Here is a 25,627-nt window from a genome sequence, read left to right as displayed (position 1 = left end):
GGGAGGATGGAGGGGCAGAGGGCATCCCAGGAGCCAGGCCTGCCAGTCCTCAGGCGGCCACCGGGACTGTGACACCCCCAGGCCAGCCTGGCAAGTCCAGCAGGCACAGAAGGCCCTGATGCTGGCTGACAACCGCCCCTAGGCCAGAAAACGCAGTTGGGAGGGGCCTGAGCTTGCCCCACCCTCCAGGCAGCCCCGGGTGCCCTGAGCCAGGCTGAGCTCTTGGAGGCGAGGCCCCATCGACAGACACAACAGCCCATCCCACCCAGCTGGGTGGAGACCAGATTACCAGGTCCACTTGGCTGGCCTTCCAGCACCAAAGCCCGCGTGCACCCAGGGCGAGCAGACCTGACCAGCACCCACGACGGCATCGGAGGACTTTCCCCTGTCTCCAAGGACCCACCCACCTGTGCCTGCGGCTCCCGGATCCCCTGGGAGCAGGTGGGGGAGGGGAAGGTCACTGATGCTTCGGTCCCAGACGGAGGCTGCAGGACCAGCTGGGAGCAGCCGCAGCCCTCAGCCGGGCCATGACCCAGACTCTGCACAGCCCAACTCCGTGACCTGGAGCAATCAGCTCCAGACAATCAAACTAACATTTACTGAGCACCCCCTCCCTCGGGCCAGCAGTGCCGGACACGGGATGGCGGGGCACCTAGCCCCGGCTCCGAGAGCCACAGAGCCCCAAGAACCGTGAGGCAAGCCCACCAACAAGGGCGGCCGGACCCCCAGGCGGGCAGCAGAGGAGGAGGTCTCCCCCAGGAAGTAACCACGGGGTGAGGGGGCAGGTGCCGGGTCCCCTGGGAAGGACAGAGGAGCAGGAGGCCAAGAGAAGGCGGGGCTGAGGCTGGGAGGGTGAGGCCACAAGCCAAGGGGTGCGCAAGGCCACCCGGAGCGGGACGCGGAGAGGAGGGGCTTTCTAGGAGCCTCCGGAGGGCCTGGCCCCACCCCGCCTCTGTTCCAGAGCTGGAGAGGATTCACATCTGCCGTCTGAGCCACAGTCTGCGGTCGTTTTGTTTGGGTGCCCAAAGGAGGCTGACCAGACACGGCCTGTGGCCTGTAAGCGGCGCCACAGGAGAAAGGGCTGCCCGAGGAGGCCAGAGGGTTTTCCGGGGGCGAGGGCAGGGTGGGAGAGGAACCATCAGGGACGGCCCCACAGAAGGAGGGGACGGAGTCCCAGGGCGCCCCACGCTTGGGGAGGGTGACATGCGGGAACGCGGCAGGGGGCAGCAGTCCTGCTGGGGCAGCCGGGGGCTGTGGAGGTCGCGAGGGTGGGCCCGGGGGGCAGGCGACGCTGGCGGCACGTCTGGGTGAGGAGCTGGACTGCGGCCGGCAGAGGCTTGTGACGGTCACTCTGGGGGAGCGGGTACAGTGCCCGGCTTCAGGCAGAAGCTACATGGACACTCGGCAGGAACTGGCCGACGGCTCGGACACGGGAGGAGGGGCCAAGAGGACAGCGCGTCCCCACCGCCGGCGTCTCAGACCTGGCCACGGGGAACCCGCGGGCGGAGGCCCCCGGGGACGCGGCAGAGGACGGCACTGCAGGACGGGGTCGGGGGGCATCACCGATCAGCAGGGGCCCCCTCAGTGGCCTGGGCACCCGGCCAGGAGCCGCGGCCCTGCCGGGAGACCCCGCTGGGTCTGCAGGCCCCACCGGACCCTCTCCTGCAGCAGCCACTCAGCGCTCGCCTTCTCCTCCTCCCTGGCCCCAGAGCAGGGCCTGGCCCGCCTTTCCCACGGGCAGAGGCCCTGGCACCCGGCCCCACGCTGCCCAGAGCGAGTGTCCGGGTGCCCTCATCTCGGCCGCCGGCCTGGAAGGTTGGTTTCTCTCTCTTGCCCACGTGGTCAAGAGAAAGGCTGCGGCCTGCATGGGCCGCTCCGACACAGACTCCAGAACAGGGAGACGCGTGGGTGTGGGTCCCTGGGCACCGGCCACCTCGCATATTCACTCCTGCGCTGGGCACCGCCCCCCCCCCCCCCCCCGGCGTCCCCAGGGCGTTCCCACCCGGAGGGCTGCCTCCCAGGGGGCATCGGCCCTGCTGACCTGGCTACCTGTCCTCAGTGCTCTTGGGAGAGTCTGCCGACAGCTGGCAGCCCACGGGGTGGACACTGCTCTTCCCGGGCTCAGCTTCACCTCCAGCTGCAGGAGGCTTGGGTGGCCCTGAGTCTGAGCCACCATGTGGGCGGCGGGGAGGGCAGGGGCTGCAAGGGGGCCCACCTGCCCACCTGCTGTGGCGCTGCCTCCGCCCGGTGATGGCCCTTTCGCTCATCAGGGCGGAAGGGCCTCTCCTGCCAGAGCAGCCCCTGATAAGTCCAGGGCGGGGGGCTGGCGCCCAGCCCTCGCTGGTCCTCTGGGCGTGGGGACAGCCTCGGAGACCGGGCATCAGGGTGCCGGCCCGAATGCCACCACGGGGAGGGTGTGCCCCCGGCTGCCTGCTGCAGGCCTGAGGTCAGCTCCCCCGAGACGCGTGTGAAGCAGTGAGGGAAAGCAGTTTGGGGCTGTGCCTTCCCTGAGTCTCGGGCCCCGCCCTCCACGTCCACCCAGAGGGACGCGACCTTGAGGGGCCTGGACCGAAGGCAGCCTGGGAGCCCAGAGCAACGCACACGTGTGTTACTTGAGGGCTGCTTCTCTGTGCACCTCCAGGGTCCACTCACTGACCAGGCCGGCAGCCAGCCGGCCAGGGGCAGGGGCAGGGCAAGGGCGCAGCCAAAGCCAAGACCGCCAGATCCAAGGTCAGACTCCAGGGCCCCAGCTCCCGGGTCTCGTGCCAGGACTCAGAGGGCGTGGTCTGAGCACCTCCCTGCCCCGTCTATGCCGGGGGCTGATCAGGGCTTTCACTTGGGGGCCATCCCGGGGGGTCCGCGAGGAGGCCAGGGTGACCCAGGGCCTGGTGCTCAGTTTTAGCCTCTACGGTCGCCTGCTCCAGCCAATCGGAGGGTGGGGGGAGAACCCTGGTCTCCAGGAGTCCAGGGCGTGTGACGCCGGCCGCCCCGTCGTCCTGCACCCCAGCTGCCCCTCTGGACAGCAGCAGGCATCCAAGGCACGTCCACCTTTCCGGGCTCTGCCATCAGGAAGCTTGGGGGCCCATGGGTTCGGCTGGTGCACCCCAGGGCCTCAGACCCTCCTCAGGCCTTCACGGTTTCCCCCCATGTTCTTAGTTCACGCCGGTCCAGTTTTGACGGCTGCCGCAGATCCCTTTGGAAACAGGCAAGCAAAACCAACACAAACACAGCCTCCACCCAAGCTGGCAGGCTCCCTGGCCCACATCCTGCTCTCCTCCTTTGGGACCCGGAGGCCCCGCTGTAGCAGGGGGCCCCTCCCCGGGCGGGGCAGGGCGCGGCATCTCCTGAGAAACCCTGCAAACCTCCTCCTCAGGCCCCATGATTCAGTTCCTTCAAGTGTCCTGTGGGCTGTTTTCCAGCACAATCTCTTCTTACGTATGAATCAAGATCCTGGATCAGGCTTTCTGCTGCCATGACTGACGTGAATTTTCCCTTTAGAAAATAGTCTTCCCACAGGACCCAAAGTCATTCTTCTATTAAGAGTGTGTGTGCACGTGAAGGCAGCTGACACCATCTTTTTGTCTTATGGCGTGTCGCCTGTGTCGCCGGGTTCTTGGCAGAGATGAAGAGTTAGTTGCCCAAGCTGTGTGACGAATTCCTCAGTCTGTGGTGATGGCAAGGAACAGCCAAATTATGCAGCTGAGGACAGGAAGGTGGTGGCGGCCTCTCCTGGTTACTGGGGCCAGGCTCAGCAGGCTACAGCTTGATTCGGCCCACGGCTTGCTTTTTTGAAAATAAAGTTTTATTGGAACACGGCACTCTCTGAAGACGGACAGCTGTTTTCAATCTGGGATGGTGAGGCTGAGGAGCTGCGACAGACACCACCTGGCTTGCAGAGCTGAGAACGTTTAACAGCGGGGTCTTTGCAGACACAAGGTAGCTGACCGCCCCGCTCAAACCCCGTTTAGCATAAAAAGCAGAGCTGGAGGGGCCCCAAAATAATGACTCTACGTACAGAGAGGCAGTTTTATTTGAGTTAGGTTTACCATGAAAATGCCAGCCCCCTCATTTCCACTGGAAAGGGGCCAGAAAGAGCGAGTCCGGAGACCCAGGTCTGGGCGGAAGTGATGTCAGACCAGGCGCAGGGCTGGGGGTGGCGACCCAGAGGCGGCCCTGTACGTGCTTCAGCGCCAGGACATTCTGAGCGAGGAGTGGCCTGCTGTACACACACCTTCACCTTGAGCTTGGAAAAGTCCCCTCGAAGCCAAAAACCACGCGGACCTGGGGCTGCCTGAACACGCTGAGCGCCTGAAGGGGCGGAGAGCAGGGCCTGGCAGAAAGCACTGGAGACGTGGCTTTGGACAGCACGCGTGCAGACTCGGACGGAAGGTGCCTCTTCACTGCTGGCATCCACCACTCGCTGCACCTACTGCGCGCCTGCCCCGCAAAGCAACGGGCCCCGTCTTCAGGCAGAGGCGGGGAGGGAACCCTAGGGTTCAGCCTCACAGAGGGGGCGGGGCGCGAGCAAGCATCTGAGCTGCCCAGGGGCCAGAAGGAAGGACATCTTGACTGTGAACTTGGTTAAACACGGACGGGCTGTCAGGGGAGAGGGACACATTCCCATCCAGGGAGGCTCTGCCAAGGAGAAGCCGCTTTCAAGTGCATCTTCAGTGCCGGGTTTTCAGCTGCGTCATCAGAGTTGGCCTCATCGCCCCCCCCCGCCAAGAAGAACACCTCTCCCCCTTTTGATTCAGCGTGTCTCCCGAGACGCTCCCAGATGGCTGGCTGGTCAAATCCCAGGAGCACGGAGCCCCTTGAGAACATCCAAGGTCCTGAGTATATTGCAGGTTTGGTCTCTGGGATGGTTTTTATTTTTTAAATGATTTTATTTTTGGCTGCACTGGGTCTTCACTGCCGCACACGGGCTTTCTCTTGGTTGCAGCGAGCAGGGATTACTCTCTAGTCGCTGGGCATGGGCTTCAATTGCGGTGGCTTCCCCTGATGCAGAGCAGGGGCTCTAGCACACGCAGGCTTCAGCAGCTGCGGCAAGCGCGCGCCACAGTTGTGGTTCCCGGGCTTAGCGGCTCCGGGGCCTGTGGGATCGTCCTGATCAGGGATCAAACCCGTCTCCTGCATCGGCAGGTGGATCCGTTACCGCTGCACCACCAGGGAGGCCCTGGACACTTCTTGAACTGAAGGCTCTCTGCGGAGGCGGGACCATCTCACAGGGTCCAAGTGCTGGGCGGAGACCGTTGCAGATCAGGTCAGCCCCTGGGTGGCCTTGTCAGCCCCGGGAGTGGGGTGGGGTGGGGAGGGTCCCAGCAGGTCCCGTTGAGGAAACCAGACTCTGTCCATCGATGGTAACAAACGTGTCCCTCAGGTGGGGAAGGTGCCGATGTGACAGAGGGTGGGGGCAGCTGTGCCTGTGTGGGGGCGTATGGGAAACCTCCAGACCTTCTTCTCGAAGTGCACTGAAGCTGATACTCTAAGAGAAAGACACCTCACCCCCAAACCCACCAAAGAAGTCACTGCCAGAATGTCCCTGAGGTCCGTACCCTGCCCTCTGGGCCCGTCTGCCTTCTGGACCCCTGGACGAGTCCCCTGCATGCGCTCTGTCCAGAAAGCGCGGCCATGGCGAGTGGGGAAGGGCGGCGGGCGTTCACACCCCCGCCCGGGAATCTCCCGTGTGTGAAGGTGCTCCCAGTATTGCCTGCTACCCCCACACACCTTCCGAGGGTGCTGGTGACTCCACCGCCCCAACTCTCCAGTGGCTCCTCCTGCGGGCGCCCGCAAGCCTGGCCCAGTTGACCGCTGCAGGCCGGCCCTCGGGAAGCCCCAGGTCCCCAACAACTTGGACGGTGTCCGGCTTGCAAAGCCGGGGAGCACCTTTCTGCCACCCTGGGCCATGCCCCCTGCTCAGCCTCGTCTCTACCCCGTCACAGGCCCCCCTGTGGATTCTGCCGTCCCGGCGGGGCGGCCACAGCTGCACATTAAATTCCTGGCCGTGTTTCCGCGGCGGGGGGTGGTGGAAGGCTTTGGGCTCCCCGGGCGTGGAGATCTTTGCCCACACACAGATTCCTGGGGCTGGAGAATCCTAGAAGCTGTCCCGCATGCCAGACCCGCCTTCCTGGTCACTGGGGAGCCCCGCGGCCAGCTGTCAGCCACCCCGCACAGCAGGAATCTGGCAGGAACGTGCCCTGCGCCCTTCCCCGGATACCAGGGCCCTTCCCCGGATACCAGGGCCACCTGCCCCATCTGGCCGGGCACACGGCAGTCCTCAGTGGCACGGGGCTCCTGCCTCTCCGCAGTGGGGGCCGTGGGTGGGTGGGGCACAGGGCCTGGGACCAACGGACGGGGTGGCGGACGGCATCAGGCGGTGACCGTTCCGCTCTGCGAGGGTTCTCTCGTTTGTCAGCTGGGAGTGACTCGAGGAATCTATAGGGCTGGGCCGGGACCCACGGCTACGGCTGTAACAGCCGGCACGTGGCAGGTGCCTCATGGAGGAGGGGCTCTGCATCGACTCGATCCCCCCTCCCGTCCGCAGAAGGCTGCGCAATCCACCCTGGATGGGAGCCGGGTGTGAGGGGTGTGTGTGCAGGGGGTCCATCCTGGGGGCTAGGCCGACTGTGCCCGCCCCGCCCTGGACAGCGCGGCCACCCGCCCCGTCCAGCTGGGCTCGCGGAGCATGCAGGCTCGCGAGTTACGCTCCCGCCTACACCCGCTCACACGTTTCTGCCCCGGGTTCAGAGGGGCAGCCGGACACCAGGCTAGAGTGGCGGGAGGAGGGGGCTGGGGGGGTAGTCCCAGGAGAGGAGGTCTTTGGGGTCTTCCCAGTCCCCCCAGGGTGCCCTCAGCCAGTCCAAAGGTCCCCTGCACGCCGCCCTCCTGTGTCCTCCAGCCTCCTCTCCGGGGACCTGCTCGCCACTCGCTGGCCCAGACCTCAGCGTGACGTGACCCCCTAGTTTCCACTTGCTCTCCAGGAGCTGGGAGTTGGGGGACCCAGGGCTCAGCCCAGGACGGCGTCTGTGGATCCCGCAGGCCCAGCCCCAAGGGCCAGGGAAGGCGCCTTCCGAGTGCCGCTTTGCCAAGCACGGGGCCTGGCACCTCCTCCTTGGGACTTGTGGCCAGCGGACTGGCTGAGCCCTGTTTCCAGCAATGAGAAGCCTGGGGCCCAGCGAGACACAATCAACGGCCCAGGCCACCCAGCTAGGCGGTGGCGGGACCTGGCACGTGGACTTCTGCCCCAAGCCTGCCACTCAGGTGCCATCCTGCCGCCGGAGAGTCTGGGGCCTCGGGGCAGACGGAGCCTGACCCGGCTGGGGGCTGCCCGTCGGCTCTGTGACCCTCGGGCTGGTCAGCGGGCCCACCTGATGGGTCACGGCCTGTCCCAGCCCCGAGGGGAGACACCAGGCCAGGGGGACGCGGCGCCGCCGAGCTGCAGGGACGTGGGAGGTCTGTGCTCAGGTGACACTGGTACCCAGCCCATCACCTCGAGCGTCCAGGCGCCCCCACGGGCCAGGGCTCATGCGTGCGGGTGTGGCGTGTTTCTTCTGATCCGGCCTGTGTTGAGGGGCGGGACGGTGCCTGCACAAGAGGCCCCCGCGTCCCGCCCGGCAGTGGCCGGAGCGGGGACAGGACTCGGATGCGGGTTCTGGCATCTCGATGCAGGCTGGAAGCAGGAGGAAGGCCAGGGAGCCCTCAGGCGCAGGGGGTGGGAGTAAACCCAGGGGAGGGCCCCCTGTCAGGCTGGAGGTGGGGGTGTCAGACTTTTCAGGGAGGGGCATCTCAGAGTGCCTCCCCCGTCAAGGCTGAGGGGTGCTCCTGCGGGAGCTGACTCCCCAGGACTGAAGGAGGCAGGGGCGCGGGGCGGGCACGTCCCCCGGCTCTGAGGCGTCTCCTGTGACACATTGCTGGACGCCGGCCAGCCCAGGTGCCGGCCAGGTTCTAACCCGCCCCCCAGAGAAAGGCTGGTCCCATCACACGAGATCCTCGAGCTGCTGTCCGGCTCCACGCGGCTCAGGGCTCAGCCGTCTCCTCCCCAGGACACACCGTGGCCGGGCAGCCAGCAGGCCAGGGGCTGCCCGCCTGCACCGTGCTCACGGCCTCTCTGGGGAGGGCGGGGGGCCCCTGCAGGCCCGAGTCCAGCTGCTCAGATCGGGCCGCTGCCCCGTTGGACCGCCCTGCGGCAAGTGCCCCGGTCCCAGCCAGGAGCAGGCGCGTCTCGGGCTGGAGTGAGGGGAGACTCACAGACGGCTGGGGCTGACTCTGGGCCTCGGAGACGCTTTAGAAGGCGTGTAATGTGGGAAGGGTCTTTTTGCTGGCAGGGCGCTGGGGGACGTGGTCGGGTTCCTTCCTGGAGAAAGCGGCTGGAAAGGGCCTGAGGCGTGTGCCAGGCCGCTGTGTGGGTGGGCGAGCGACCCGGGGGGTCTCCCCCCTGCCACTCCGGCAGGGGGTTGGCGGTGCCCAGTCGGGAGGGACAGAGACCTCAGGGTCAGCGATCTGAGGCCCAGGAATCGGGCTTGTCGTCTCCAGGCCTGTCTGGCAAGTCCGAGCCCAGATCCCGTGGCTTTAAAACAGGACCCTGGGAACTGCAAGCCTGCGGCATGCATGATCTGGGTGAGCCGGGCTGGGATTCCACCACGTGGGGCGTTTCTGAAAGACGTCCTAAGCCCAGTGCTGGGGTCGGGCCACCTCTGGGGGCACTTCTGGTTGCTGTGTCCTCCTGATTCCTGCGAGAAGGGCCTCCTCCTGGTGGGCCCAGGGTCTCCTGTGGCTTGGGGGGTCCACGCTGCCCATGTCCACGAGCTGCATCTCTCTGGAGGACTCGCCTTTCCCCGAAGGTGTTCAGAACTGACGCCCCAGACCCCTGTGCGGACCTGCTCTCCGGGCTGGCCTGCAGGTGGGCCCCCCGCCCGAGCCGGGGTCTGGCAGCTGTGCCCGTCATGGGCGTGGCCAGGGGGTCGCGGAAGCAGGAGCAGCGCCCAGCGACTGGGACTGAGCTGTGGGGCCGGGGCAGGCTGGCGCTCGCGATGACAACTGGGATTATCACCGGAGGTGGTAATTCCCACGCCAACGGTTTCAGGTTTCAGGTCAAGAACTGAGGCCAGTCTTCCCGTGGCCTTTGGACAAGATCCTCGCAGCTTGTTTTCTGCCTGGCTCCTCAGCTGCTTCTGAGACCCTGAGCTCCAGGGGGTGGGGAAGCCCCTCTCGGGTCTGGGACGGTGTGTGTGGGGGCCACGCCTTCCTGGTGGGTGGCTCTGAGACGGGGCGGTGTGTTCAGCTTTCAGGGTGGGCCGGAGGGACGGGATCGCCAGGTCGGGGTCCCCGCCGACTCAGCGGCCTGACGGGTGCCACGGGCCTGCGGCCACGTGACCGCAACCCCCCACACGGGGAAGACACTTCCCAGCACCACCCTCCAACCCCCAGAGAGCGGCCCCCACCCCATCCCCCAGAGCAGAGCCTGCAGCCTGGCGTGGACGCAGAGGGCCGCACCGAGGGTCCCGGGCAAGCTGGGCGGGAGGGGGCGTGGTGTGGACCTCAGGCAGCCCTCGTGGAATGGACCACATGAACAGCTAAGGCATCTGATAATTACGAGAAACGATGCCTGTGCTTCTTGACGCTTCCCGCTCTGAGAGGGGAGCCCCTCTCTGCTAGTCACCCCCAGGGTGTGTGTGTGGGGTATTATTATCCCCACTGCACTGGTGGGAATGGGGAGACGGGAAGCCAGCCGGCCGGCCCACGGGGACCCCAGCTTGTCTGCTGTCTCTTCCGCAGAGATGACCGGAGCAGCCCCCAGGGGCGGGGGTGTCGGGGGCTGGGAACGGGCCTCACACTTCCTTCTCTGAACGTGCAGCTCCAGGTGGGCGGCGCCGGGGCCTCTCGGACTTGGGGGGCACAGAACTCTTTCCCGAGTGGACACAAGACTTCAGCCCTGACTTCTGCTCAGGTGGACTATGCCTCAAATTCTGGTGTCAAACACCAGGTATCACCGCCCCCCACCCCTGGCCCGCTCAGAGTTCAGTCCCAGGGCATCTGAAACTGGTCCGGCTCAGGGTGTGGCTTTGGACCTGTGAGGCTCTCCAGGAGCTGGCCTCGGCTGGGCAGATCTGCCAACGTGAACCCCGGTTTTGCAACTTGATTTGCCAGTTCCAGGGGCTCGGGACATGGGGGCTTCCTCTTGGAAACCTTCAGCTTCTCTCTGAGAACAAGGTGGTTCCAGGGGCCCCAGCCCTCAAGGATGAACACCCCACCAGGGGCCAGGCACACACTGTCTCGGGATCTCAGGGGCCCCAGCCCTCGAGGATGAAACCACCCCCAGGGCCGGGCACATGCTGTCTCGGGATTCTCGGGATCTCAGGGGCCCCAGCCCTCAAGGATGAACCCCACCAGGGCCAGACACGCGCTGTCTCGGGATCTCAGGGGCCAGGAGGGAGTCAGTGCCCTCATCTCCAAGACGAGGCTCAGAGACGCCCGTGTGGGTGGGCTGGAGCCCAGCCCCGGGGCTGCACGCTCCCTGACGGCTGCACGCACAGACACACGCACATTCACTCGCACGTGCATACCCACCCCCGTGGGCACACGTCAGGACCTCCGCAGGGTCGAGCCCTCCTCCTGCTGCTAGGGGATCCGCATCCCCCTGCTCGACACAGACCTGCCACCCAGAGACCCAGGGGGACCAGGGCGGGGGCGGAACTCCCACTCACCGAGGTCCCCGCCCCACCTCTGCCCCAGGCTCGGGCTCCGGAACCCAGCGTCCTGGCCCTGCCAACCCGGCTTTGGCCTGTCCGCTCTGCTCACACACGTGTCGCTGGCTCAGTCAGGGGCTCGAGCGGCCCCCTTCCACCCAGGCCACGTCTCCCCACGCCCTTCGCCCTTCCTTCACCCCATCCCACCTCCCCCACCCTGCTCCAGGAGACCCCACCCCCGGCCGGTGCCGGAACAAGCCCGGCTCAGCATCCACAGCACTCGGCAACCACACGATTTACTGCCGTCCACAGGCCTGTCCCACTGTCTGCCGAGAGTCGTGACTTTGTTTCCTTTTCACCCTCCAGGGTGGGACTTCCCGCCTCCCACTCAAGCTGGAAACCGCCCGTCTCAAACTCGCCTGGGGCCTCACTGCACCGTGGACCCAGGACGAGGCGGGCGGGTCTCCTTTCCTCCAACAAATGTTAACTGAGCACCTACTGTGTGCCCCGAGTCGCTCCAGGCAATGGGGACACAGGAGTGACCACAGGCCTCGGGGAGCTTGCTCTGGAGGACACGGAGTGGACGGACGGCTGCGGGGGACCCTGGACAAGGGTCACTCGTCATCCTAAAGAGGACTCCACCGTCCCCAAGGCCACCTGCAGACGGCAGAAAATCCAGTGAACTCAACCAGGAAGAGGAAGACCACGTTTGCCACCACCCGGGGGGGGGGTCTGTCCTGAGTCTGAAGAAATGAAGTGTTCTTGACCTCGGAAGTGAGACCCCGAAGGAACTGAAGGAGCTGAGACTTTCCTTAGGAAGCACTGAGCGGGGCTTCCCTGGACGTCCAGGGGTTAAGAGCCCGCCTGCCAATGCAGGGGACACAGGTCTGGCAGCTAAACCCAGGAGCCGCAACTGCTGAAGACACGCTTAGAGCCCGTGCTCCACACGGAGAGAGCCCACCGCAGAGAGAAGCCCGCCGCCGCAGCCAACGGCAGCCCCTACTCACTGCAACGAGAGGAAGCCCAGGCGGAGACCCAGCACGGCTGCTGATCAACACAGACGCCCTGAGCAACGCGGATGCCCTCACCCGGCCTCCATCTGGGCACACGGATGGCTGCCAGGGGTTCTCTGCTCCCCGCCTGCAGGGCCTACAGGACCCCCTGGGCCCCTTGCTCTGGACCTGACATCTGGGACTCCTCCCGGGAGGACCTCGCCCACCCGCCCTGGGTGGGGGTGTGGGCAGAAGCAGGAGACCCACCGTCTACACTGGCGCCAGAAGGAACCGGGGTGAAGACGAGAGGGCGCGAGGCAGTGCGGGGCCTGGCAGGGGCCAGACCCTCGGGGGGAGCTGACACGCCCCCTCACGTCCCGGCTGTGAGACACGGGTGTCCAGGCTCTCCCAGGGGTGGGGGCGGTCATACGCGCCCGGGAGCAGCAGACGTCCGCCGTGTCCACAGGGGGTGATTCCTTCACTTCACGCCGCGTCTCGTTTGTGCACAGGCGAGCCGATCAGGGATGCGAGGGCCTCGTGCGCGAGGAGGACTCCTGTATTAGCGGCCAAAGCGAGTCTGCCTCGAAGTGGCCGGAGCCGGGGTAACACGAGGTGAGGGGAGCCCATGAGGGTGGGCGTCCCACACCATCAGGAACTGGCAGGGCCCGAGGGTCAGACGGGAGCGCGGGCCCACGGGGTCCTGAAGGCCTGGGCGCCTGGGGGGCCGGGTGCAGCAAGCCCACAGCACCAGGAGCGGGGCAGGCGCCCACGCCACGCGGGAGGAAGCCCCCTGCTCAGAGGGGGCAGGTCCGCAGCCTGAGCTCTCCCCGCGAGCAGGACCCACAGCGCTGGTCAGGCCGGGACCGCCTCCCTGCTCCCCAGGCACGGTCTGCAAGCCCCGGTTTCTCTCCACAGGGCGGGTTCGGGGGGGACCAGGGCCGGGCTCTCTGTCCGGCAGGCTCCGGGTGTCCGGGCCACACCCGCCCCGGCAGGCGGCCGGCTGGGCTGCGTGGGAACGCCCTTCCTCCCGACGGCCAAGCATCCCACGAGGAGGCGGAGTGTGGTTTCCCGTGTAGTTATTTGCTTAACTTTTAATTCTGAAACAGTTTCAAACTCACGGAAAAAAAAAAAAAAACCCTGTTAGCAGAGTTCAAAGAACCGTGTGTTTAGGGCAGCGATGACCAGGAAAAGGGAGCCCCGAGGGTACCGCCCAGAGAGCGCCGTCCTCAGACACCAGGAGCCTGCGACGCCCCCTCCGCCCACGCAAGCACGCTCAGGGGCCCACGCCGGCCTCCCGGAGGTGGTCGACCAACACTCCTCACCCAGGAGCCTGGAGTCCTCGGCTACGGAACCTTCACTGTCGCCACGTGCTGCTTATCTCACATTCCACCCGACTCCTGAAACCCCTTTCCCCCTGCGGGACTAGGTCAGCCTCTTTCCAGCTTTCCACTGTTACGAATACAATGAATCAGCTCGTACAATAATACCAAAAGGAAAAGGGAAAAAAAAAGTCCTATTTCCTTAGGAAAATCTAGGGTGGGATTCCTGGGTCTGAGTTTATAAACACTGTTAATGACTCCTGAACAACGTGGACACGGAGGACTCGAGAGAAAGGGGCTGGGAGTCAACCAGACTTTGCAGAAACCAGGCATCCGCATTCTGAAGCCAGGCCAGGTCGGCCAGACTTCCTGAACCTGGCAAAACTCAGTGGACTCTGGCTAGTCTAGAAAAGGAGCCCGGTTTCCAGGAAAGGGCAGACACCCGGGTCCCAGTTTCTGCCTGCTTTCCAGACCCCCTGGTCCCTCAGGGCCCCCGCACGTCCCCGTCGGCCGGCCCCCACCCCAATTCCCGACCTGCTGACTGGGGGGCAGGACCCCGGTCCACTCCAGGGCCGGTGGCAGGAGGGTACCTACCCACCCCGTTCCACTCAGGAAGCAGAGTGTCAAAAACACACAGGCGCGGGAGTGCCGGCCCACCTCGACGCTGGCTTCATCACTGACTTGCCCAGCGGCGGGCAGGTGGCTCACCCAGAAAACCACTCCACCGCCTCCTGGGGTGGAACCTGATCGGAGGTTCGCCACATCCAGGAGCGCCTGGCTCAAGTTTTCTTGGCAGAGAAGGTGTCTGACGACGACCACGGGATGCGCCACCAGAAACACGCCTTTCCAAGGACTCCTGCCTCTCATCAGCGCCGGCTCCACCCCCAGCACGCTGTGCCCAGGGACACGGCACCCGGCCCCATCCCTCATCCACGGCCGGCACCCGGCCCCATCCCTCATCCACGGCCGCCGTGTGTGGGGGCACGCCCGCAGGCGGAGCAGGTCGCAAGGGCTCAAGCGGAAACACGTTCCCGCCACGCTCACAGCAGCCAAAGGGGAAACCAGCCGCCGATGGACGCAGCCCTCCGCGTGCCCTTCAGTCCTAAGAAGGAAGGACGTTCTGAGACTGCCACGCCGTGGACCAGCCCTGAAGCCACGCTGCTGAGCGGAATAAGCCGGACACGAAAGGGCAAACGCGGCAGGATCTGTGAGGCGCCTGGAGCGGGCAAGCCCAGAGACAGAACGTGGAAGCAGGGGGTGCAGCGCTGTTCGTATTTCTTGGGGACATACAGGTGGGAAGTTCTGGAGTCAGACGGCGGTGACGACTGCAGGACAATGTGAATGTACGCACGCTGTTAAGCTGTCACCTAATTCTTTGCCATAATTTTAAATGAAAAAAAAGTTTCATGACAACTGAAAACCTTGCCTTTGACCCCTCGCACGTGCAGGTTTGGACCACGCATGCACATGCACGCACACGCATGCACACGCGCGCAGACCCAGGCTCCGAGCCGGCGTGCCCCCTCACCCCACCCCACGCCTGCTGACAAAGAGCTGGGCGTTCTGGGAAGCAGGTATGTGTCTCGGCTCTGAGGAGGAAGCTGTACCAGCTCCCTGCCCGGCCGACTCCTCCCTGGAGAAGACGCAGGACCCCGGTCTCCAGGGCCGGCCGCCCCTGGCCTCCCCCCGGCCCGTCCCCAGGACAGCGCACGCTTGTGGAGGAGCTGCGGACACACGACAAGGGGCAGCTCCTCACCCTCCACCCCCCGCCCCCGGCCAGGAAGCAGGGCGGTCTAAGGACAGGCCTTCCAGAAGAATCTGGGAAACGGGGCCGCGTCCACCCAGAGCCACAAAACCGCGGACTCACTCGTGCGAAAGGTCCAGAAAAGGCAAGTCCACACAGACAGATAGACAGAGGACGAGCGGTGCCCGGGTCGAGGGCGGGCCGGGAGTCGGGGGGACCGCTGGGGGCTGCAGGGTTTACTTGGGGGGGCGGGGACGAGGTCGTGGGACGAACGAGCGCGCTGGACGCCGGCTCCCTCGGCCGGTGGACCTGGAGAGGCCACGGGACTCGGGGAGCGCGGGGACCGGACGGGATGCAAGGGCCTCGGGGAAGCTGTGGAGCAGGAGGAGAGGGGGCGCGACCGCGACCCCGGCCGGGACGGGAGGGGACCAGCAGTGGACACACAGCCCCCCGGGGGGTCACAGTGGCCCCGCGTCCCCCCCCGGAGCGCGAGGGGCTGGACCCAGAGGCCCCCGCTGCAGGATCCCGACCACCGCACGCCCGGGAAGGAGGAGGCCCAGCCGCACGTCCGCGCGGCCGGGGCCGGGGGCTGCGGGCGGCGGGGAACACGGGACGGAACTCGGGGGGTGGGACGGCGGTTTAGGGGACGACACAGCGGCTGTACACCTCGACTGTGGCTACACCACCATCAGCGCTCGGAGCAGCGGCCCGAGGAGCGACTCCCGCTGTCTCTTAAACTACATTTCAAGGCGCATGCACCTGTACTGACATTGTAGCATCTTTTGAATCTTTCGCATTTTAAAAAAAAAAAAAAGAAGAGATAACTTACATGTACATTTCTTAACCTCTGACTCAAAGTTTCACTTTCCTAACAAGGAAAAAAATTCCTGTAACTGAAAATCTGTTAAAAGGGAAAAGGGAATTGGGTGGAAAACAAAGAGGCGAAAATAAACATATGTTAACTATGTGTGGAGAGGAGGTTAAGGAAACTTTACTGCAAAAACCATTATATAATAGACACATATAACCAAACCGTTAACACTGTGTAGCTAGAAATGAATACAAAGTTAAATGTCAAGTCTGTTGCTGTTTAGTCACTAAGTCATGTCAGACTTGCCGCCTCACAGACTGTAGCCTGCCAGGCTCCTCTGTTCATGGGATTTCCCAGGCAAGAAAACGTGAGTGGGTTACCATTTCCTTCTCCAGAGGAATCTTCCTGACCCAGGAATCGAACCCAGGTCTCCTGCATTGCAGGTAGATTCTTCACCAGCCGAGCCACCAGGGGAAGCCCTAAATGAAATTACATTGCGATAAAAATGAGTAAAAGCTACGGACCACGGGGTCGTTGAGAGCTGAACACCACTTAGCAACTAAACCACTGCCAAAAGTGAATAAACAAATCAGACGGCTGAGGGAGGAGGCAAACAATAAAAAGACCGCTGAGCTGGGAGGCTCGTTCACGCAGGCAAAAGCGGAGCCAACCCAAGCGTCCAGCCACAGATAGTGGATAAACAGAAGGTGATCCATCCGCACAACGGAACACAGGAAATTCAGCCTTAAAATTAGGGGAGGGTGTCCTGACACCCACTGCAACACAGACGAGCCCTCAGGACAAAAAGAAAATACGGCAGGATTCCACTTACAAGAGGTCCCTGCAGGAGTCAGAGGCAGAGACACTGAAAGGGAAGGGTGCGTGTCAGGGGCCGGGCCGGGGCCCGGGGGCGGCGGGCGCTGGTGTTAGCGGGGTCGGAGCTTCCGTGTGGGAAGACGCAACGTTCTGGAGGCAGACGGCGGAGTCGACGGCTCAGCGCTGCAGTTGATGCCCGAGCCGTGCGCTCAGAGATGTTGGGGGGGTCAATTTTATGCAGCGTGCATGTTACCACAGCTAAACAAACCACCCCCGTGACTCCTTCCCAAGTACTAAGCGACTGTGCGCCCTGGGGCAGGAGGGTGCTGACATCGTGGTCGGGGCCCCGGGCTTCACACGGACACAGGCTCCGGCAAGGAAGGGGCCTGGAGGAGCAGGACCGCTGTCTCTGCCCTTCCAGCCACGGATCTGTGGACGGCCGCTCCATGGGGCCCGGAAGAACCAAGGAAAGCACCGAAGTCCACCCAGGCCGGCGCGCGACGTGTCTGTCCTGCAGGCGGGACACCACCCCGTCGAGACGGCTGCTCGCCAACAGGGGTCCCTGAGTCAAGAAGCCAGAGCAAAGGTCAGCGCCAGGAGGCCACCTGCTCAGCCCGAGCCAGGCCGGCAGCCGCCCAGCGGGGAGGAGGTCTGTGCGGAAGCGCCCCCGGGAACCGCAGTGGCCCGGCTGCGGCACCGAGCAGCGCTGGGGGCGGCAGGCTCGCTCTCCCTCCCCACGCTCCCCTGCCCTCCTCGCAGGCATCGCCGGGGCTTTCTCTGGCTGCGGGCGGGGGCACACCAGACCTCCCCGCCTCGTCAGCAGCCAGGCCCTCAGCGCAAGGCCCCGCTCCAGCTGCCCCGAGCCCCACTGCAGACAGCCACGCCGCCCACTCCGCCCCCTGGAACCCTCCCCACATCCTCGGCCTCCACAGGGGCCTGACACGCTCCTTTTCCGTGGGGTCCACTCAAGACCCCACCGGGGGGGGGTGTCCCTGCCACGCGAGCTTCCCCAAGCTAAGCTGGCAGAGTCACCCCTTCCTGGTGCCCGCCTGGCACTGACCTCCACTAATCAGTGTCTGTGGGCTCCTTGGGGTCAAGCACAGAGCTTGGACCCCAGCAAATAAGTGTTACATAAACTTCAGATGGACAGCCAGGTGCTTGAATCATGAAGGGATGGATGGATGGATGAGGATGGAGGCATGGTGAATGGAGGGAGGGAGGGTGGATGGAGGGACGGATGGATGATGGGGGGATGAACAGACGGTGCGTGGATGGTGGGGGGAGTGATGGATCGAGGGATGGATGGATGGCGGAATGAATGGATGGTGGATGGCATGGCTCGAGTGCAGCTTGGCTTTCCCAGAACATCTGCTACCAAGGAACAGATGAGTAAGACTTGACTCACACATATTTAGAGCTTGAGAAAGATTCAGGATTCCAACATCCTGCTCTCTCAAGGTGAAGGGATTCTCTCCTAACTGTGATAGATAGATAACTATTTTCTTAACTTTTTATTCAGGGGAATTTTAAGCACACACAAAATCGACAGCACAGTATCACATTCTGCTGTGAACTCGCAGGCAGCCTGGCTCCAGGGGCGAAACATCTGGAAGCAGGAAGACGGTGCGGGGGGAGACAGGAGCTGTTGGCGGCCACTCCCCACCCCTGCGATGATCTGGGGGAAGCAGGCCTCCTGGGGACAGGACGGCCAACCCTGCCTGCCTCACAGGCTCCGTGAGGAAAGCTCACAGGGGCTCCTGAGCACAGAGGAGGGACCCGCCCGCGGCGCCGTCACCTCATCCACGGCCAGGACCTGGACGCGCCGCAGTGGGAGACGGCCGCCTGCAAGGGGGCCTCTGCCCGCCTTTCCGCCCCGAGCCTGTTACACCTGGCTGCCCGACTCCCAGAGGTGGCCTTGGGGCACATACCTTCCCCGACCTGGCCTACAGGACCACACGGCCTACACTCTAGTCCTCAGAGGCGTCTGACCCGACAACCCCAGCCGCATCCTGCTGCCTTAGCAGAGCCATGTAAAGCGAGGAAGAAAAGAAAACTTCCCTTAACACTTGCTTCCCTGAATGAAAGTGAAGGTCGCTCAGTCGTGTCCGACTCTTCGCGACCCCATGGACTATACGGTCCATGGGATTCTCCAGGCCAGAATACTGGAGTGGGTAGCCTTTCCCTTCTCCAGTGGATCTTCCCGACCCAGGAATCGAATCGGGGTCTCCTGCGTTGCAGGCGGATTCTTCCCCAGCTGAGCCACCAGGGAAGCCCCGTTCCGCAGAAGCTTCTAATAATTAATAACAGATCAGCCTCCCAACTACGACCCTAAACCCACTCCCGCTTCCACAGAGCAACCACCAAGGCACACAGGCAGGGCTCGTGGGTTCCGTGGGCGGACGGTTCTCAGGACACAGGAGATGGCTCCAGGCGGCTTCCAGACCTCGGTGCGGAAAGTGCTTATGAAGACCGGAGGACCCCGGGAGCCGCCGACGGACAGCAAGAACACCGGGGTGTCCGACAAACCACCAGGAACCGATTCTGCCACAAGCGGGGCTGGGAGGGAAGGTGCAGTCCCGAAAGGGAACGACCCGCTGGAAGACCCTGAGCAGAAGAGCCGCCGAGTCAGTCACGCCCGGACAGCGGACCCACGGAAACTGACGCTGATCAAAGCACGCAGGACCTCAGAAACCAGGCTGGCCGGGAGCGACGAGGCAGGGGCGGCTGTGTGATCTCCCAGCTGCGGTAGAGGCGGTCCCCGTGGCAGCCGGGACAGGGAAGCGGCCTCCAGTCTCCGCCAGGCCAGAAGCCCCGGTTTCGGCTGAGTCCTTGGGCCCAGCGGCACCACGCCGAATAAAAGCTACGCCTGGACACGTCTGCGGACACCAGGCTGGACTGGGACAAGCAGATGTCGTGCGCCACCCCGCGGACCCACAGGAGGCCCCATCAGATGAAGCCGCAGACCCGCCCCGCCTTCAGAAAGCCCCCCGGAAGCAGCTGTGGAAGGGGACGGCCGAGGGACCATATGTGTGTCCTGACCCCCCGTTCCCACCCGTCTGCACGCCCGGAGCCCCGTGGGGACGGCGTGGGCGTCAGCGCAGCCCGCTGACAAAGGGCGCGCCCCAGGAAAGCCCTGCCTGGCCCTTTCACGTCCAAGGTCTTACGGTCATGCCCCGTCACACTCGCCTTAGAAGTCAGTGGACACAGAGTGACCCTCCTCCCTCAGGACGGGCTCCGATCCACTCACGGGCTCAGGGAACCCGATGCTCTGCGGCCGGGGAGACGGGAGAGGGATGGAGGGAGACAGAGAAAAAGAGGATGGAGAAACAGCCGCGTCCTGCTCTTCTCCCAGAGGTCCCGCTCGCTCTCGGGGAGACGGGCGAGGCACCGGGGCTCTGGCAGCCACGCCCTTGCCTGCTGCCCCCATCAGCCCGCTGGGACGGCCCCCCACCTGCTGCCTGGGGGAGCCGCATCCCAGCCCGGCGCCTGGGACGGGGAGCGGCCGAGTCTCAGCCCGCTGACCTCCCTGCTTCCCTGCTGGGGTTCCTGCACCCGAGACCACACAGGTGGTGGAGACAAGCAGCCGCGCGGGGCCCGCGGGCCGGGAAAAGCCAGGACCGGGTCTCCCAGGCTCCCCCCAGAGCCCACCCCGGGGGTCTCACGGGCCCCTCTGCAGAGAAGAGTCGATTCTGCCGCGGGGACTCGCGCCACATGGCTGCTGACAAAAGACCACAGGAGGGCGACCCAGACTGATGTGAGTCATCACACCCCGGCTTCTTTAGAGCCGTCTGACCGCCGCCTCGCCAAATGCTGACCCACAGGGCCCTCCTGGCGGGTGCCCAGAGACATGGTGGTCCTGGATCCAGACCCTCCCCGCCATGCGGCAGGGCCCCAAAGCAGACACTTTCACCCTCTCCTGTTCCTAGGGGAGGAAGGGGAACGCTTTCTGCAGTCAGTGTTCATAGAGGGGTTACACATTCCGTTCTGAGATCGGAGCAGAAACGAACCCGGATGTTCGCACGCGCTACGCGCACACAGGCCCAGAGGCTGAGCCGCCGCGCTGAGCACCCCCGAAGATGGGTCGCAGGTCAGGTCGCTGGGGTCCCTGGCCAAGAGGATGGTGGCAGGCTCTGAGGCCCAGCTCGGGAACTCCCGAGCCTCGGGGCAGACAGGAGACGGGGCGGGGGGGGGGGGTGGCCACGGGCATGGCTGGCCCACCGGTGCGTCCCCACTCACAGCCACAGCTGCTCCGTGACATCAGGGAGGCGGGGGGCGAACGTCACCCCATCTCTCCCACCACGAGCCTGCAGGTAACCCCAGTCCCTCCTCAGGGGCAATGGGGGCGCGGATGACACGAGTGCACGGCCCAAGTGCCCTGGGCGGAGGGAACCGCCCCGCAAACACAGCAGTTGGCTTTCCTTTGAGGCCACAGGGCAGAAAAATACACAAAGACTGTACCTTTAACACCTGGTAACGCTGCGAGCCCAGGAGGACACAGGAAGTGAGGGGCCGGAGCGCCCGGCAGGCCCCTGGGGGCCCCAGAGCTGTGCCCAACGGGTGAAAAGGCCTGCACGTCCCTTAGAATCGCTCACCACAGGGCGTTCAACCGACTGACGCCAGGTGCCTGAGGGGGCAGCTCTGTGAGACCAGAGAGGGGGCCAGACCCCAGGGGCCACTGTCCTGGGCACCCAGGCCCCCACCGAGGCCCCAAGACGTGGGCATCCTTGCCGGCCGACAGAGCCACGTTCCTGCACCACAAGCCACCCGCCGGGCCTCGGGCGTGTCCAGGCTGCCAGCCTTCAGGGCCTGCACTCTTCCCGCAGACCAGGCGGGTGTCCGTTCCAGAAGGCTGACCTTGTTCCATGCAAGGGTCGTGCATGCATGGCACCTGCAGAGCAACTCTCCCCGCCCCTGGCAGGCCAACTGACCTGGCAGCATTCTTTCCAGGGAGCAGGTCAGGCCTGTAAAAACGCACCTTCAAAGGCCCTCGGACGCCAAGAGGCACCTGTGAGGAGCCGCCCCCGGGCTGCCCGTCCCCGGCCCTCGAGGAAGCGGCAGGCAGGAGACAGAGCGTCCCTGCTCCCTGCAGAGTCCGCGCGCTGCGGTCTCTAGGCCACAGGCCGGGCCTTCCTGGCGCCCCCGGGCCGTGTGCTGACCCCGCTTGTGCACACGGCCGCGCGCCTCGGTCACCTCCTCCCAGGCAGGCCCTGCCCGCAGCCAGCCAGCGTCACGACCCCTCCCCAGCTGGATGGACGGGGCGGATGGGCGGGCAGCGTCCCCCCAACAGGTCTGTCCTCTCGGGCCCTCTGCTGCGCGACCTGCCGGCGGAACCTAAGCCGGGTGCCCCAGGAGGACGGACGGGTTCAGGCTACCTTGCAGTAGATGTTTGTCTGCTTCCGTCGTGACGCATCGGGTGCCCCTAACCCTAGCGGAGGGGTCCCTCACTCAGGGCCCACTCTCATGCGCTGGGCACCGCTCGCCAGCCAAGGACAGTGCCCGGCGCCAGGCCCCGGCACCGACCACATGATCTTGGGCGGGGGTACGGGTCCCACGCCCCCACAGAGCCAATCTGACGGACAGCGTGTAATTATGATAATAATCGCACTCCTCACAAGAATGTTCTGAGGGCACATGAAACAGCCTCCTCCAAAGCCAGGTTTACTTCCCAGGTTGGGCCTCACGGTCCCCGCCCGCACCCCGGGCGCCAGCCGCCACCCAACCCACGCCTTCCAGCCGGGGATTCGGGAAGCTCTTAGGATTGAGCAAGAGGAGCCCCAGCCTCAGCAAAGAAGCAGAGATGGCCTCGGAGGTCACCTTCAAAGCCAACAAGCTCCCTTGCTGGGGAACCTGTGCTGTCGGGCCCCCCAAATCAGTGCTGATTATCAGATGGGGGATGGTGAGCCCGGTGGGGTCAGAACAAGGAGGGGCTGAGCAAACAGGATCCTCAGAGATGGGGGGCAGGGTCGCGCTCCACCCGAGACCCCCAGACCCCGCAGCTCCCGAGGTACAGACGCCACGGGCAGGTCTCTGTCTTAAGGACGCGCCACGCGGAAGGAGGAAGCCACGCAGACGCAGGACTAACAGGAAACCGCGGCGCGCACACAGCTAAGGGAAGGCGCGGGGACACCACCACGGCCCTGTCTGCCCTGCTTCTCAAAGACAAGGCGCAGGGGAGCAGCCAGCCCACAAACCCGTGGATACAGACACGAGCGGCTTTCCGGGGGCGGGGCCGGGCCCCGGGCAGATGCCCAGTAAACCCCTCCGAGGGTCCGAACGGGGAGAGGTGGGACCATGGTAGCGGGAACCCAGGTACAAATGGGCATAAAGAAGAAAGACCTGCAAACACTGTGCTCATCAATTTAAGGAAGAAATTCAAGGGATGTCTCTGGTGGTCCAGTGGTTAGGACTTGGTGCTTTTTATTTTTTTTTTTTACTGCCGTGGACACCCGGGTTCAATTTCTGGTTGGGGAACCAAGATCCTGCAAGCCTCAAGGCCAAAAAAAGAAAAGAAGGAAAGGATCTTTTAGCAATGACAGAGTCCAACCCCTAACTTCTAGATGAGGGAAGAGATGCGGCTGGCCAGCAGTCCTCGCCTCAGTGGGCCGCTCAACACCTCACCATGAATTCCTCCTAAAACCTGGGGCGAGGCTGCTCACGCACCAGGTCTCTGCTGTCTGATCAAGGACTCGCTGAGTGCTGGGTTTGTCATGTGAAGGACCAGAGCTGGGGTGTGAAGGACGAGGACGCAGCCTGGCAACATCCAGACCCTACGGAGGGAAAGCAGTGAGACTCACAGAAGGACAAGCGTCTCAGGGTTCCACTCACAGGAGGCACAGAAGACAAAACCCACAGACAACGGGCTGAAACACGGTGGTGGTGGCCGGGGGCTGGAGGTGGAGGAAAGGGGAGGTATTGCGTAATGGGACAGCTTCTGGCTGCAATGACGAAAAGTTCGAGAGATAGTGATGGTTACACAACAGCATGAATGCGCTGAGTGCCACCATGCTGGACGCTGAAAAAAAGACAAACACGTCAAGTTTTGTTACGTTATTTTGCCATGATGGGGTTCCCAAGTGGTTCAGCGGTAAAGAATCTGCCTCCAAGGTAGGAGATGCAGGTTCCATCCCCGGGTCAGGAAGATTCCCTAGAGAAGGACAGGGCAGCCCACTCCAGTGTTCTTGCCTGGAGAATCCCACGACAGAGGAGCCTGGAGGGCTACAGTCCTTGAAGCTGCAAAGAGTCAGACACGACTTAAAGACTAAACAGCAACAACGTTTTCTAGGATAAAGAAAAACCTGTCCCACATCACATAAGTAACTCATTTTAATTAAAGTTACTACATTTTTTTTTTTTCCAGAAAAAAGGAAAAAAAAATCCAGCATGAATTAACCACAGGAGTTCTAAATCCAGTCGGGGTCAAGACCCCCAAAGCGCTCCAAGTTTATTAAATCCTCCATCATCTCCTGAGCCTTCATCTAAAAATCAGACTCAGTCAAGACTCAGGCCTATCGTCCGTCAACTTGAGAAGAGGCCTGTCCATTCGCCGTGAACCCGGAACCCTCTGAAACCATGGGGTGGGCTGGACCACAGGACTCCTGGCCAGGGAGGGGAGGCCGTGCTGAAGCCAGAACAGGGAGGAATGCGGGGCGCTGAGGCCTGGACCCACACACATCTACACCTCAGCTCCTTCCTCGGTGACAAGCCCAGGATGCTGCCTTCTGTTCCCCAAACCAGAAAGCCATCCTTTCCGAGCCGGATAATCCTTGTACAATTCCATGAGAGTCCCTTTCCAGCCTGTCGATGACTTAAACGGTCTCGGGAAGGAGGTCCACTCAACAACCCAAGGCAACAACAAAGTCGTGATCGTTCTGACGATAACGTGTCACCAGGATCCAAAGGGCAAATTCACTGCTTAGAAACAGGAAAGAACAGCGCAGCCGCCACCGGAGCCCAGGTAGAAACAGGGGACGCGCGCGGCGGGGGTGCCCCGGACGTCAGGAGGAAAGGGCCTGGCTGAGCGGTCTTTCTCAGGAAGGGATGGCCAGAGTCCCAGAGAGGAATTTAAGGTACGAGAGTGGGCACAGCCGCCTTCCCACCTTCCCAACCCGGCCCTGGGCTGTGTGTGTTCCCGTCTCCCACTCCCTTTTAAGCTCCCAAGCGGAGGCAAGGACCACGCTCCCTCCTTCCACTCAGTTCGCACGGTGGGAGGGGTGGGCTTGCACACAGCAGGGCTCGCAGCTGGAAGGACCCCGGGCCCTCCCCAGCCCTGTTCCTCAGGGGTGTGAAGGGCAGAGGAAAGGACGGGGTCCGCATCCCCGAGGGACCCGGAGACCCCTCTGCCACTTCCTAGCGGCATCCGTATCTGCAGATGGGGGTCGGGGAGGGGGGTGAGGCCAAGCTCCCTGGGAACACGCGTGTCAGGGCACGGTCGCCATTCCAGCTGCCTCCCTCCCCTCAGACACAGAAGCTGCTGCAGCAGAGAATTAGGTGAGGTCCCCTCCATCCACGCTGGGACCCTCCCCACTGTCCCACATCAGAGGCGCGGGCCCTGGCCGGCGGGCAGCTAGGGAACGCGGGCAAACGTCGGGAAGGAGACAGATGGCCTGGCCCTGGCGGTCCCGCCTTCGCCTCCAGCCACACGCCTCAGAGGGCTCAGAGAAGCCGGCTGGGCAGGCTCCCAGAGCTGAAACTGCCAGGAGCTGCAAAACCCAGCAGGAGACGCAAGGTGCGACCCTGGAGGGCTTTCAGAGCAGGACTCACCAAGGACCAAAGGGGAGGGGGCGGTGCAAGTTGTCAGACCTCCTCGCCTGGGAGCCCACCCTGTGTCACCCACAGAGCAGGCGCTGAAGGCAGGCGAGGGGCTGCGAGCTCCGGAGACGGCCTGCGGGGAGGCCCCCCCAAACACACCACCCCAACAGGGCCCCACTCGCTGGAAACTCCCACCTTCCCCAGCAAGAGAACACAGTTTCAGACGACAGGTCTCCACGAGCAGCTCTCCTTTCCTCCTTTGTTGACAATGTTCACACGCACTCTCGCGGGTGCTGAGGGCCAATCCAAGCTGGCTAGCCTGGCCGACAGCTGGCCAGACGGGGCTGGTGCCCGGCAACCACAGGGCAACCCTCCAGAGCCCAGAGGAGCCGAGCTGCCTGCAAAGCGGTCTTCTCAATACTCCCGGCTCCCCCACACACGAGGGGCCTGGAGGACGAGGCTGGGCCCCGCCACAGGTCCCAGCAACGCAGCTCAGACAGAGTCAGCAACAA

The 25,627-nt window shown here is 63.9% G+C and overlaps 1 protein-coding gene across 1 annotated transcript in view; it reads right to left on the bottom strand.

Moving 5' to 3' along the window:
• The window catches only part of BCR (BCR activator of RhoGEF and GTPase), an 88,039-nt gene that overhangs the window by 59,787 nt on the left and 2,625 nt on the right, over nucleotides 1-25,627 (bottom strand). The gene's annotated exons all lie outside the window — the stretch shown is intronic.

The sequence above is a fragment of the Muntiacus reevesi genome, chromosome 13 (genome assembly GCF_963930625.1).
Source record: "Muntiacus reevesi chromosome 13, mMunRee1.1, whole genome shotgun sequence".
Classification (NCBI taxonomy): domain Eukaryota; kingdom Metazoa; phylum Chordata; class Mammalia; order Artiodactyla; family Cervidae; genus Muntiacus; species Muntiacus reevesi.
This window is presented reverse-complemented; position numbering and strand designations above follow the sequence as displayed.